Genomic DNA, 15,972 nt, shown 5'->3' with positions numbered 1-15,972 from the left:
ACGGTTCTTTAATGTGCTACAGCTCAGACGATGAGTAAGTTGACTTCTGAAGGACCGAGCAGTCTGGTTTATAGTTTTATGATTTTTCCTGTAAGATGGAGGCATTCCCCTTACCAGTGGTCCAGATGTAATTACAGAGAGTGAAGTGTGCAGGTCTACAGAGAAGGACGATCCAAAGACATGTGGCAGAAATGTGATGCAACTCAACCACAGAGATTTGAGAACACCTACGGACTTTATGGAACCAGACCCCCGTGATGATTTCCAAAAGAAAACCAGCAGCACGTTGCGGACGAGTGGAACCTTCCCCCCTCATCTATTCACACAGCGCTAAGGGCACCGGTCCAGGAAGAAGAGTCTTACGGTAAAACTTGAAAAAAATTCCCGCAAAGCCCGTAGCGAGGCAGTTAACTGTAGAAAATGGCAGCCTGGTCTCATGTGGTGTTACTTTAAAGACGCGCTGGCTGAGGTTAGCTAAACACAGCTGTGGCATTTCAAGGCGAGCAAATGTGTACTTGCCTCAACAATAAGCACTTTGCCTCCTCAGTTACAAACGCCTGTGTCTTCGGAGGGAAGGAAACGAGAGATCTCCTTTGAGGCACACATTAAAAGCGTTACTAAAACGGCCTTCTTTCATCTCCGCAATATCGCTAAAATTCGCTCCATTCTGTCCACTAAAGACGCTGAGATCATTATCCATGCGTTTGTTACGTCTCGCCTCGACTACTGTAACGTATTATTTTCGGGTCTCCCCATGTCTAGCATTAAAAGATTACAGTTGGTACAAAATGCGGCTGCTAGACTTTTGACAAGAACAAGAAAGTTTGATCACATTACGCCTGTACTGGCTCACCTGCACTGGCTTCCTGTGCACTTAAGATGTGACTTTAAGGTTTTACTACATACGTATAAAATACTACACGGCCTAGCTCCATCCTATCTTGCCGATTGTATTGTACCATAGGTCCCGGCAAGAAATCTGCGTTCAAAGGACTCCGGCTTATTAGTGATTCCCAAAGCCCAAAAAAAGTCTGCGGGCTATAGAGCATATTCTATTCGGGCTCCAGTACTCTGGAATGCCCTCCCGGTAACAGTTCGAGATGCTACCTCAGTAGAAGCATTTAAGTCTCACCTTAAAACTCATTTGTATACTCTAGCCTTTAAATAGACTCCCTTTTTAGACCAGTTGATCTGCTGTTTCTTTTCTTTTTCTTCTATGTCCCACTCTCCTTTGTGGAGGGAGTCCGGTCCGATCCGGTGGCCATGTACTGCTCGCCTGTGTATCGGCTGGGGACATCTCTGCGCTGCTGATCCGCCTCCGCTTGGGATGGTTTCCTGCTGGCTCCGCTGTGAACGGGACTCTCGCTGCTGTGTTGGATCCGCTTTGGACTGGACTCTCGCGACTGTGTTGGATCCATTATGGATTGATCTTTCACAGTATCATGTTCTCATATGTTCTCATAGTCATCAGTATCACAGTATCATGTTCTCATAGTCATCATTGTCACCGATGTCCCACTGGGTGTGAGTTTTCCTTGCCCTTATGTGGGCCTACCGAGGATGTCGTGGTGGTTTGTGCAGCCCTTTGAGACACTAGTGATTTAGGGCTATATAAGTAAACATTGATTGATTGATTGATCTGCTTTCACGGTATGATACCGTACTATAAATTTAAAAAGTGCTTGGTTTTTATAATGACCCGAGACCCCAGCAATGCTGAAAGTTGGCCGCAAGCTCAAAGTTTATACTTCACTCAACAGTTCGGACCTCCATTTTCAAAATATCCTCATCTTGTAAGACGTCATTTGAGGCTTTAGGCTGCCTTAGTAAGTCATACTTTTTTTTACCAGAGTTGGTGGTTGACTGGAAGGCAGATTTTAAGGGTTAATAATAGGGGTTTGAATAACAAAGTGACTTTTAACTCCAAACATTTAAGTAGGAACCACACCATTACTCACCCCCAAACTAAACTTCAACAAGCAACCACAAGTGAGGAGACGGTGATAGCAACTGCTGGAAAAACAGACTTTATTAGTCTGAAGGGAGAGTGTAAACACTCGGCTGGAGGCGTTCATGCCAAAAAAATAAAGGAACCGGGGTCTAAACACAACTCTCGCATTTCAACAAACTTCTTATTCGACAGCTTATCTTGGACATACTTTCAGTGTACACTTTGTGTAGCAGTAATGATTCCCGATAAAAACACAGCCATTATTGCCTAAATCAGTGTGCTAGTGTGCCGTGGGAGATTATGTCATTTCACCTAATTGGGTTAAAAAATATTTTTTGCAAACCAGCCTGTACGCCTGTACTGGCTCACCTGCACTGGCTTCCTGTGCACTTAAGATGTGACTTTAAGGTTTTACTACTTACGTATAAAATACTACACGGTCTAGCTCTATCCTATCTTGCCGATTGTATTGTACCATATGTCCCGGCAAGAAATCTGCGTTCAAAAGACTTCGGCTTATTAGTGATTCCCAAAGCCCAAAAAAAGTCTGCGGGCTATAGAGCGTTTTCCGTTCGGGCTCCAGTACTCTGGAATGCCCTCCCGGTAACAGTTCGAGATGCCACCTCAGTAGAAGCATTTAAGTCTCACCTTAAAACTCATTTGTATACTCTAGCCTTAAAATAGACCTCCTTTTTAGACCAGTTGATCTGCCGCTTCTTTTCTTTTTCTCCTCTGTCCCCCCCTCCCTTGTGGAGGGGGTCCGGTCCGATGACCATGGATGAAGTACTGACTGTCTAGAGTCGGGACCCAGGATGGACCGCTCGCCTGTGTATCGGTTGGGGACATCTCTACGATGCTGATCCGGCGCCGCTTGGGATGGTTTCCTGTGGACGGGACTCTCGCTGCTGTCTTGGATCCGCTTTGAACTGAACTCTCGCGGCTGTGTTGGAGCCACTATGGATTGAACTTTCACAGTATCATGTTAGACGCGCTCGACATCCATTGCGTTCGGTCCCCTAGAGGTGGGGGGGGGGGGGTTGCCCACATTTGAGGTCCTCTCCAAGGTTCTCATAGTCATCATTGTCACTCGCGTCCCACTGGATGTGAATTCTCCCTGCCCACTGGGTGTGAGTTTTCCTTGCCCTTCTGTGGGTTCTTCCGAGGATGTCGTAGTCGTAGTGGTTTGTACAGTCCTTTGAGACATTTATGATTTAGGGCTATATAAATAAACATTGATTGATTGATTGAATTAAATCCGAAAATGTGCCGTTGTTGAGCGTCTGTTCTTGTTAGAGCTCGGCAGAGTAACCGTGTAATACTCCTCCATATCAGTAGGTGGCAGCAGGTGGCTAATTGCTTTGTAGGTGTCGGGAACATGGTTTGTCGTGATCACAATATGGACACGACAGCGGGAGGCAGTGTGCAGGTAAAAGGGTATCTAATGTTTAAACCAAAAATAAACAAAAGACATTGAAGCTTAGGGATGGCTATGCAAAACTAAACTAAAACTGAACTGACTGCAAAGCAAACAAAAACAGAATGCTGGACGACAGCAAAAACTTATAGCGTGTGGAGCAGACGGCGTCCGCAAAGTACATTAGTACATAACATGACAATCAACACCAAAATAGGAGTTCAAGATAAGAACTAAATCACGACACACGGGAAAACACCCCAAAACCTCAAAATAAGTCACGGCGTGATGTGACGGGTTGTGTCAGTACACCAACTTTCAGACAAGTATCAGCTGCTGAGTTTCATTCTTTTAAAATGTTTTCTGCTGGTGGTGTGCCTCGGGATTTTTCCCATGAAAAAAAATGTGCCTCAGCTCAGAAAAGGTTGAAAATCACAGGCCTAGACAGCTGGCAACACGAGTGAGTAGCAAGATGAATATGTCTTGCCCACCGTCATGGTGGTGGTCACGTCACATCTCGGGACTGCACTAATGTCACTTGGGTTGGGCAGAGCATAGCTAAATGCTACCATCTAACATTGCTTTCTTCTGTTGACTCCAGTCAAACAAATACTTACATTCATGTTCAAGAGCCAGTGTCCAACCTGTAGTGAGCAGCTGAGATACTACGGACTAAATTGGCAAAGTTGGGACCCGAAGCAATCAATCAATCAATCAATGTTTACTTATATAGCCCTAAATCACTAGTGTCTCAAAGGGCTGCACAAACCACCACGACATCCTCGGTAGGCCCACATAAGGGCAAGGAAAACTCACACCCAGTGGGACATCGGTGACAATAATGACCCAGTGGGACGTCGGTGACAATAATGACTATGAGAACCTTAGAGAGGAGGAAAGCAATGGATGTCGAGCGGGTCTAACATGATACTGTGAAAGTTCAATCCACAATGGATCCAACACAGTCGCGAGAGTCCAGTCCAAAGCGGATCCAACACAGCAGCGAGAGTCCCGTTCACAGCGGAGCCAGCAGGAAACCATCCCAAGCGGAGGCGGATCAGCAGCGCAGAGATGTCAACAACGTTAATCAACAACGTTACTTTATGTTTACATACAGCAGAGGTCAGTAGTTCTCTGGGGCCTTAGTTACATTTTAATTATGTTTTTCCTTGAAAACATTTAATACAGTAAAAAAAACAACTATATATTCAACGTTTTCTTTCTGTAGAAATTAAGGTATGATTTTGCTGAATGCTTAACAGTCCTATGCTGTAAATTTGAATGGACAATCTGCAAAATCTTTAATTTAGATCAATCAATCAATCAATCAATGTTTACTTATATAGCCCTAAATCACTAGTGTCTCAAAGGGCTGCACAAACCACTACGACATCCTCGGTAGGCCCACATAAGGGCAAGGAAAACTCACACCCAGTGGGACGTCGGTGACAATAATGACTATGAGAACCTTAGAGAGGAGGAAAGCAATGGATGTCGAGCGGGTCTAACATGATACTGTGAAAGTTCAATCCACAATGGATCCAACACAGTCGCGAGAGTCCAGTCCAAAGCGGATCCAACACAGCAGCGAGAGTCCCGTTCACAGCGGAGCCAGCAGGAAACCATCCCAAGCGGAGGCGGATCAGCAGCGCAGAGATGTCAACAACGTTAATCAACAACGTTACTTTATGTTTACATACAGCAGAGGTCAGTAGTTCTCTGGGGCCTTAGTTACATTTTAATTATGTTTTTCCTTGAAAACATTTAATACAGTAAAAAAAACAACTATATATTCAACGTTTTCTTTCTGTAGAAATTAAGGTATGATTTTGCTGAATGCTTAACAGTCCTATGCTGTAAATTTGAATGGACAATCTGCAAAATCTTTAATTTAGATCAATCAATCAATCAATCAATGTTTACTTATATAGCCCTAAATCACTAGTGTCTCAAAGGGCTGCACAAACCACTACGACATCCTCGGTAGGCCCACATAAGGGCAAGGAAAACTCACACCCAGTGGGACGTCGGTGACAATAATGACTATGAGAACCTTAGAGAGGAGGAAAGCAATGGATGTCGAGCGGGTCTAACATGATACTGTGAAAGTTCAATCCACAATGGATCCAACACAGTCGCGAGAGTCCAGTCCAAAGCGGATCCAACACAGCAGCGAGAGTCCCGTTCACAGCGGAGCCAGCAGGAAACCATCCCAAGCGGAGGCGGATCAGCAGCGCAGAGATGTCAACAACGTTAATCAACAACGTTACTTTATGTTTACATACAGCAGAGGTCAGTAGTTCTCTGGGGCCTTAGTTACACTTGAATTAAGTATGTTTTTCCTTGAAAACATTTAATACAGTAAAAAAAACAACTATATATTCAACGTTTTCTTTCTGTAGAAATTAAGGTATGATTTTGCTGAATGCTTAACAGTCCTATGCTGTAAATTTGAATGGACAATCTGCAAAATCTTTAATTTAGATGAAATATTTCGCTACATTGTGTCATTTAAAAAAAAAAGTCTGCGGGCTATAGAGCGTTTTCCGTTCGGGCTCCAGCACTCTGGAATGCCCTCCCAGTAACAGTTCGAGATGCCACCTCAGTAGAAGCATTTAAGTCTCACCTTAAAACTCATCTGTATACTCTAGCCTTTAAATAGACCTCCTTTTTAGACCAGTTGATCTGCCGCTTCTTTTCTTTTTCCTATGTCCCCCCCGCCCTTGTGGAGGGGGTCCGGTCCGATGACCATGGATGAAGTACTGGCTGTCCAGAGTCGAGACCCAGGATGGACCGCTCGTCGGGACCCAGGATGGACCGCTCGTCGGGACCCAGGATGGACCGCTCGCCTGTATCGGTTGGGGACATCTCTACGCTGCTGATCCGCTTGAGATGGTTTCCTGTGGACGGGACTCTCGCTGCTGTCTTGGAGCCACTATGGATTGAACTTTCACAGTATCATGTTAGACCCGCTCGACATCCATTGCTTTCGGTCCCCTAGAGGGGGGGGGGTTGCCCACATCTGAGGTCCTCTCCAAGGTTTCTCATAGTCAGCATTGTCACAGGCGTCCCACTGGATGTGAATTCTCCCTGCCCACTGGGTGTGAGTTTTCCTTGCCCTTTTGTGGGTTCTTCCGAGGATGTTGTAGTCGTAATGATTTGTGCAGTCCTTTGAGACATTTGTGATTTGGGGCTATATAAATAAACATTGATTGATTGATTGATATTTGTAAATGCATTTTAATATAAATGAAATAACACAAAGTAGCGAATTATTTCATCTATATTAAAGATTTTGCAGATTGTACATTCAAATTTACAGCAAAGTGTTGCGATCCGTGACTCGGATCTTCAAATATTATTGTTTATTTTTCCATCTTTGTTCTCATTCTCCGTCTGATCCGTTTATTTCCCGTTTAGTCCATCACCATGGTTATTTATTAGTTTCAGCTGTTACTCCCGGTTCCTGCACACCTGTTCACTGCTAATTACCTTCCCTTTATAAGCCAGCCTCTTCTGTTTATTCTTCCTGGGACTCTAATTTGCTCACATGCAACAAGTAACGTCAGGTATGTTTTTCTCGCTAGCTCATTAGCTAAGCCACTTTGTTGTCATCTTTAGCTCACATGCTAATCATCTTTGTTTTAATTTTTTGTGCCATCGTGCCAAATCTTAGTTCTTTATATTTCCTAGCTTTCACGCTAGCGTCTTTTGTTTCCCTTTTTATTAGCTCCAGTGTTTTTGTTCAGAGCTCACTTTTTGTTAATACATTTGTTAGATCTTACCTTTGTTGTGTTTCTTCGTTTGACGCATCCTCGAGGGAATCGAACCCGGTACCACGATGCCGAACCGGCGTTACACAAAGGACTGTTAAGCATTCAGCAAAATCATACCTTAATTTCTACAGAAAGAAAACATTGAATATAGAGTTTTTTTTTGTCACCGATTCTGTTCATAACTTTTATGGACAGAATTTCTAGGCACAGTCAAGGATTTGAGGGGTTCCGGTTTGGTGGCTGCAGGATTAGGTATTTGCTTTTTGCAGATGATGTGGTCCTGATGGCTTCATCTGGCCGGGATCTTCAGCTCTCACTGGATCGGTTCGCAGCCGATTGTGAAGCGACCGGAATGAGAATCAGCACCTCCAAGTCCGAGTCCATGGTTCTCGCCCGGAAAAGGGTGGAGTGCCATCTCCGGGTTGGGGAGGAGACCCTGCCCCAAGTGGAGGAGTTCAAGTACCTCGGAGTCTTGTTCACGAGTGAGGGAAGAGTGGATCGTGAGATCGACAGGCGGATCGGTGCGGCGTCTTCAGTAATGCGAATGTTGTACCGATCCGTTGTGGTGAAGAAGGAGCTGAGCCGGAAGGCAAAGCTCTCAATTTACCGGTCGATCTACGTTCCCATCCTCACCTATGGTCATGAGCTTTGGGTCATGACCGAAAGGATAAGATCACGGGTACAAGCGGCCGAAATTAGTTTCCTCCGCCGGGTGGCGGGTCTCTCCCTTAGAGATAGGGTGAGAAGCTCTGTCATCAGGGGGGAGCTCAAAGTAAAGCCGCTGCTCCTCCACATCGAGAGGAGCCAGATGAGGTGGTTCGGGCATCTGGTCAGGATGCCACCCGAACGCCTCCCTAGGGAGGTGTTTAGGGCACGTCCAAACCGGTAGGAGGCCACGGGGAAGACCCAGGACACGTTGGGAAGACTATGTCTCCCGGCTGGCCTGGGAACGCCTCGGGATCCCCTGGGAAGAGCTAGACGAAGTGGCTGGGGAGAGGGAAGTCTGAGCTTCCCTGCTTAGGCTGCTGCCCCCGCGACCCGACCTCTGATAAGCAGAATAAGATGGATGGATGGATGGCATTTTATAATTTTTTTTTTTTTTTTTACAGAAGTCATGTGTTTTTTTGTACATATAACCATAGTAAAAACGGTTATCTACTGTTTCTCAGTTTGCAGGAATCCACTGCATTTGCCCCTGTGATAAACAATTTTTGATTTTACAATCTTTACTGTTGCTATTTAGCAATTTTTTTGCCGCAGTTTTACGATCATTTGTTACAGTGCTGCAGTATACCACCAGAAAGAGCAATAATCTAATTCTAGACTACTAAAAGCTATTCAACCTTGTCTTTCAAAATAACACATTAAAAATTCATGATAACACAGTCAATGCTCAAAAGTGATTATTGCAGGGACTACAAGGCGCACTGGAAAATGTTTGATTGATTGATTGATTGATTGAAACTTTTATTAGTAGATTGCACAGTACAGTACATATTCCATACAATTGACCACTAAATGGTAACACCCGAATAAGTTTTTCATCTTGTTTAAGTCGGGGTTCACGTTAATCAATTCATGGTACAAATATATACTATCAGCATAATACAGTCATCACACAAGTTAATCATCATAGTATATACATTGAATTATTTACATTATTTACAATCCGGAGGGTGGGATGAGGAGCTTTGGTTGATATCAGAACTTCAGTCATCAACAATTGCATCAACAGAGAAATGTGGACATTGAAACAGTGTAGGTCTTACTTAGTAGGATATGTACAGCCAGCAGAGAACATAGTGAGTTCACATAGCATAAGAGCAGGTATATACATTAGAAATACATTTGATTATGTACATTAGGTTATTTACAATCCAGGGAGGTGGGATGTGAATGGAGGAGGGTATTAGTAAAGGGTTGAAGTTGCCTGGAGGTGTTGTTTTAGTGCGGTTTTAAAGGAGGATTGGCAACACTAAATTGGCCCTAGTGTGTGAATGTGAGTGTGAATGTTGTCTGTCTATCTGTGTTGTCCCTGCGATGAGGTGGCGACTTGTCCAGGGTGTACCCCGCCTTCCGCCCGATTGTAGCTGAGATAGGCGCCAGCGACCCCAAAAGGGAATACGCGGTAGAAAAATGGATGGATGGATAGAGATGCAATTACTTTTACACCTGTTGGGAGTGCATTCCACATTGATGTGGCATAGAAAGAGAATGAGTTAAGACCTTTGTTAGATCGGAATCTGGGTTTAACGCGGTTTGTGGAGCTCCCCCTGGTGTTGTGGTTATGGCGGTCATTTACGTTACGGAAGTAATTTGACATGGACTTCGGTATCAGGGAGGTGTAGCGGATTTTATAGACTAGGCTCAGTGCAAGTTGTTTTACTCTGTCCTCCATCCTGAGCCAGCCCACTTTGGAGAAGTGGGTTGGAGTGAGGTGTGATCTGGGGTGGAGGTCTAAAAGTAACCGGACTAGATTTTTCTTGGAGGTTTGGAGTCTAGATTTGAGGGTTTTGGAGGTGCTGGGGTACCAGGAGGTGCAAGCGTAATCGAAAAAGGGTTGAATGAGAGTCTTCAAGGTGCTTTTGTTGACCAGAGAGGAGATTCTGTAGAGGAATCTCGTTCTTTGGTTGACCTTTTTGATTACCATGGTTGCCATTTTATCAGAGGAAAGATTGGCCTCTAGAATGGAACCTAGGTAGGGGATCTCATCTTTCCTGGTGATAATAATGTCCACCCCCTTTTATAGTGAAGTTTGCTCCTCAGATGCATGCTCAGACTTGCCAACTCTTCCGGATTTTCATGAAGACTTCCGCAAATTGCACTTTTATAAATAGGCATCCAAATTGAAGTTACAAATATCCGGGATTCTGAAATGTTTGTGCGCTATCAAAATCGGTTAGAAAAAAATCAGCAAAGTAAATGTTAAAAGGATGACGAGGAGGTAGTTGAGCAACAATCACTTTAATAAAACGAGACAAAACAACATCCTAAGTCATCTCAGTAAACCGGCTCTCCCATTTTGTTTCTACAGTATATTATTTACGGACTCTTAGACTGTTAGAAAATAGAACTCCTCAAAAAGAAACACAAACGCTAATATTTTCATAAATAGTTTTGTCCCGATATCAATATTATAGTACCGGTACCAAAATTATTTTGATACTTTTGTTACTTTTGTAAATAAAGGGGACCACAAAAAGTTGCATTGTTGGCTTTATTTTAACAAAAAATCTTACGGTACATTAAACATATGTTTCTTTTTGCAACTTTGTCCTGACATAAAATAATGAACATACAAGACAACTTTTCTTTTAGTAGTAGGTAAGCAAACAAAGGTTCCTAATTAGTCTGCTGACATATGCAGTAACATATTGTGTCATTTATCATTCTATTATTTCGTCACAATTATCAAGGACAAGTGGTAGAAAATGAATGATTAATCAACTTGTTAATTTACTGTTATTATCTGCTTACTTTCTCTTTTAACATGTTCTATCTACACTTCTGTTACAATCTAATAATCACCAGAGGTGGGTAGAGTAGCCAGAAATTGTACTCAAGTAAGAGTACTGTTACTTTAGAGATGTATTACTCAAGTAAAAGTAAGGAGTAGTCACCCAAATATTTACTTGAGTAAAAGTAAAAAGTATGTTGTGAAAAAACTACTCAAGTACTGAGTAACTGATGAGTAACCTGTTTGTTTAATGATGACGGCAAAAAATAATGCACAAAAACATAAGAATAGCAATGAGCAAATTCATAGCCAGGAATATCTCTTAAGCAACTAAAACAATAATACATATTAAATAATAATACATTAAAATAAAAATATTCAGGAAAATTAAGCCACAATAACTTAACAGCACCATAGGCCCAGTAGGCATTCATCGATTGATTGATTGATTGATTGATTGATTGATTGATTGATTGATTGATTGAAACTTGTATTAGTAGATTGCACAGTACAGTACATATTCCGTACAATTGACCACTAAATGGTAACACCCCAATATGTTTTTCAACGTAAATCAATTACTTAATAAATGACCAAGTCGGGGTGATCTACCTCATATATACATACACACACATATCATATATATATAGAGAGAGAGATATATAGATATAGATATACATACAGTATATAATTTATAGTTATTTATTTTGCCGTTTTTGTTGACATGTTAAAGGTGTTTTAATGAATATACATGCATGTTTAACACATAGATTCCTATCTTTCATGAAGACAAGAATACAAGTTGGTGTATTACCTGATTCTGATGACTTGCATTGATTGGGATCAGACAGTATTGATGATAATGTCCACATTTTCAAATGGAGGAGAAAAAAAGTTCCTATTTTCTGTCTAATACCACATGAAAGTCGTTGGTTTTTGGCATCTTATTTGTCCAGCTTCCATATTCGTTTTTATACACTTTACAAGAAATACATTGGCGGCAAACTCCGTAGCTTGCTAGCTTGTTTGCGCCGGCTTTCGGAGACTCTTATTTTGTTAGCGCAGGCGCGATGAAGTGCCGCTTTTATTGTGAAGACAGGAACTATGCAATCAGTCGGGAAGTACGGTTGAAATAAAAAGTGTCTTTTTTCCTTTACACTTTTGATTGATTGATTGAAACTTTTATTAGTAGATTGCACAGTACAGTACATATCCCGCACAATTGACCACTAAATGGTAAAACCCGAATAAGTTTGTCAACTTTTTTAGGTCGGATTTGACGTGTGACGGTCACGTGACCGCCTGGTTTTGTTTGATTGGTCCAACGTCACCAGTGACTGCATTTGATTGGTGAAACGCAGGCATGCGTAGTTCCTACTTTGAATGTGTGTCTGACAAAATCAAAACAAACAAAGCGTGCATTAACAGATCGATAAAAAAAATTATAAAAAAGTAGCGTGTAACGAGCTGATTCTAGATAAATGGAGCGGAGTAAAAGTAGCGTTTCTTCTTTATAAATATACTCAAGTAAAAGTATGTTGCATAAAAACTACTCTTTGAAGTACAATTTATCCCAAAAGTTACTCAAGTAGATGTAACGGAGTAAATGTAGCGCGTTACTACCCACCTCTGATAATCACTTATACTTCTGTTGTTTGATACGTTACATTAGTTTTGGATGATACCACAAATTTGGGTATCGATCCGATACCAAGTAGTTACAGGATCATACATTGGTCATATTCAAAGTCCTCGCGTGTCCACGGACATATTTCCTGAGTTTATAAACATAAAATACATTTTAAAAAATGAGAGAAGATGTTGTGATGCCAAAAAATATCGACGTGATCAGAGTACTATCGACTAGATGTACTTGGTATCATTCCAGTAGATCCACCAATGGCGTTTGTATACATTTTGACGCCGGTGGGTTACGTTGTGTAGTGAAGCATGTTTAGCTATTCCTCGTCCGGCAATGATGATACTTATAAGAAAGTCACTTTATTTGTCGCCATGGAGGCGAGGAATAGTGATTTACAAAGACCAGTACTTTTCAGAGGCGGTATAGTACCGAATATGATTCATTAGTATCGCGGTACTATACTAATACCGATATACCGTACAACCCCATTCATATATTACATTTACTCCACACAGTCTTAATACAAAGTCTATCAAAACTGTGCGTTGTACTCGGTGTGTACTGTGATATAACGAAGTCGGGGAATAATTTATTATGAATAATACATATTGCTAAATGTCACTCACAGATTTGTTTACATTGCCAACTAGTGGCCTGGCATGCACACTGCAATGTTATCAGTCAGCAGGCAAACAGACTTGACTTTAAAGTTGTCCAAATATGTCCATCCATCCATCCATCTTCTACCGCTTATTCCTCATTGGGGAAGCGCTGGTGCCTATCTCAGCTACAATCGGGCGGAAGGCTGAGTACACCCTGGACAAGTCGCCACCTCATCGCAGGGCCAACACAGATAGACAGACAACATTCACACTCACATTCACACACTAGGGCCAATTTTAGTGTTGCCAATCAACCTATCCCCAGGTGCATGTCTTTGGAAGTGGGAGGAAGCCAGAGTACCCGGAGGGAACCCACGCAGTCACGGGAAGGACATGCAAACTCCACACAGAAAGATCCCGAGCCCGGGATTGAACCCTGATTACTCAGGACCTTCGTATTGTGAGGCAGACGCACTAACCCCTCTTCCACCGTGAAGCCTGTCCACGTATCTCCCGACCAAAGGCAAAACCCAGTAACTCAATTTTGGTCAAAACTGAGCTGATGATAATTTTGGAGTTCCTAGGTGATATGCTTTACATTGTAATTTGTTCCGTAAGTAAGCTGTTACGCGCATGGCAGGACCTAGCAACTACCACATAACCGCGTAGCTACAACAGAAAAACCTAGTATCTCAAGGGACCAATCGGAGCTTCTTTGTCAGTCGCCTTATTGTCTTTAATGAGACATTTGCACGACTGGGGGCCGACGGTCAACCTGATTATGTGATATCATGGCACGAGGGGATATTTGGAAGATTGGCCCAGGACGTTGCAAGCACCTTCATTAAATGTATTGTTCTTGATTCTTCCCCTTGCATACTCTTTTGGGCAGATAACTGTGGAGGTCAAAATAAAAACTGGACGCTGTACACGGCTCTTGCCCAATGTGGAAACGCAGAATGGGGTCCACCCGAGATTGTGATAAAATATCTGGAGAAAGGGCACACGTTCATGAGAGCAGATTCAATCCAAGAAAATGAAAGCTCGAGAAAACATCTATACGTTTGATGACTTTGTAGATGTGAAGTGAAGTGAATTATATTTATATAGCGCTTTTCTCTAGTGACTCAAAGCGCTTTACATAGTGAAACCCAATATCTAAGTTACATTTAAACCAGTGTGGGTGGCACTGGGAGCAGGTGGGTAAAGTGTCTTGCCCAAGGACACAACGGCAGTGACTAGGATGGCGGAAGCGGGAATCGAACCTGCAACCCTCAAGTTGCTGGCACGGCCACTCTACCAACCGAGCTATACCGCCCCATAACAGATCTTTGTAAGACGGCATCAAGATGGATTGGTTTTCCTTTGTTTTCTCAAAATCAGCTAGAAGCGAGTTACTGGGTTTTGCCTTTGGACCGGGAGATATGTAGGAGACAAAAACATTTCATACATTTCATACTTGTGCCAAACCTTTTGTATGAGGCAGTGCTGCTGGTGAAAAGGATCTCACACTTGCAATTGCTACCAAATGTAATATCTGTCTGTTTATATTTAAGGAGGAAAAAGTCAACAACGCACTTCTTTTCCTCTCTGCAGTGCAACCAAGGCCACATCTTGGTTTAATTCTCCCTCCGACTCCATAAATCCGCAGAATATCTGGCAAAACAATAAGCGTGTGACTTGGGTATTGATTATTGATGCATTCAGCATCCCCGGGAGATTTGTATCCGTGCTGAGTCGGGGCGAATCTGATTTACGGCCACAAATATCCCGCCTGTAAGAGTCCTGAGGTGGGTTTAGGTGTACGCCCCTCTGTGCAGATGTGTATTCATGTCACATAAAACTAATGATAAAAACAAGCTTCCTCGCTCTGTGACTAGCAGTAAATCAGACTTGCGACCCCTTGCAGAGGACGCTGCGCTTCAGCCATGACTACAAATCTTTGGGCTGCTACCAAGTGGAACTACGACACTGAATTATACTGAAAATATCAAATCTCTTGAAAAAGAATGGTGAGCGCAAGTGCTGAACGTAGACAATGTCGAGCTGAAAGTACGGTGACCAACAGTCAATCAGTCATCCGAGGTCGGGTCACGGGGGCAGCAGCCCAAGCAGGGAAGCCCAGACTTTCCTCTTCCCGGGGGATCCTGAGGCGTTCCCAGGCCAGCCGGGAGACATAGTGTCCTGGGTCTTCCTCGTGGCCTCCTACCAGTCGGACATGCCCGAACCACCTCCCTAAGTAGGCGTTCGGGTGGCATCTTGACCAGATGCCTGGACCACCTCATTTGGCTCCTCTCGATGTGGAGGAGCAGCGGCTTTAGTTTCAATCAATCAATCAATGTTTACTTATATAGCCCTAAATCACTAGTGTCTCAAAGGGCTGCACAAACCACCACGTGACCCAGTGGGACGTCGGTGACAATGCTGACTATGAGAACCTTAGAGAGGAGGAAAGCAATGGATGTCGAGCGGGTCTAACATGATACTGTGAAAGTTCAATCCACAATGGATCCAACACAGTCGCGAGAGTCCAGTCCAAAGCGGATCCAACACAGCAGCGAGAGTCCCGTTCACAGCGGAGCCAGCAGGAAACCATCCCAAGTTTCAGCTCCTCATGGATGACAGAGCTTCTCACCCTATCTCTAACGGAGAGCCCCGCCACCCGGCGGAGGAAACTCATTTCGCCCGCTTGTACCCGTGATCTTGTCCTTTTGGTCATAACCCAAAGGATACAAATGTAGATCGACCGGTAAATTTAGAGAGGTTTGCCTTCCGGCTCAACTCCTTCTTCACCACAACGGATTGATAGAGCGTTCGCATTAGTGAAGCCGCCGCACCGATCCGCCTGGTGATTTCACGATCCACTCTTCCCTCACTCGTGAACAAGACTCCGAGGTACTTGAACTCCTCCACTTGGGGCAGGGTCTCCTCCCCAACCCGGAGATGGCTTGGACTCGGACTTGGAGGTGCTACTTAAACTCCTCCATTTGAGGCAATCAATCAAAGTTGACTTATATAGCCCTAAATCAGTCTCAAAGGGCTGCACGAGCCACAACGACATCCTCGGCTCAGATCCCACATCAGAGCAAGGAAAAACTCAACCCAATTGGATGACAATGATAAACCTTGG

General features: G+C 43.3%; 1 protein-coding gene and 1 long non-coding RNA gene across 4 annotated transcripts in view; one reads left to right on the top strand and one right to left on the bottom strand.

The window, feature by feature from the left end:
- Positions 1-15,972, top strand: part of LOC133567931 (uncharacterized) — a 49,524-nt gene that overhangs the window by 17,444 nt on the left and 16,108 nt on the right. Inside the window, exon 5 of the long non-coding RNA XR_009809508.1 lies at positions 96-364. This is a non-coding gene — a long non-coding RNA (uncharacterized LOC133567931). The remainder of the gene's footprint in view (positions 1-95; positions 365-15,972) is intronic.
- Positions 1-15,972, bottom strand: part of LOC133567926 (zinc finger protein GLI2-like) — a 64,939-nt gene that overhangs the window by 39,696 nt on the left and 9,271 nt on the right. The gene's annotated exons all lie outside the window — the stretch shown is intronic.

This window comes from Nerophis ophidion, linkage group LG14 (genome assembly GCF_033978795.1).
Source record: "Nerophis ophidion isolate RoL-2023_Sa linkage group LG14, RoL_Noph_v1.0, whole genome shotgun sequence".
Lineage (NCBI taxonomy): Eukaryota > Metazoa > Chordata > Actinopteri > Syngnathiformes > Syngnathidae > Nerophis > Nerophis ophidion.
This window is presented reverse-complemented; position numbering and strand designations above follow the sequence as displayed.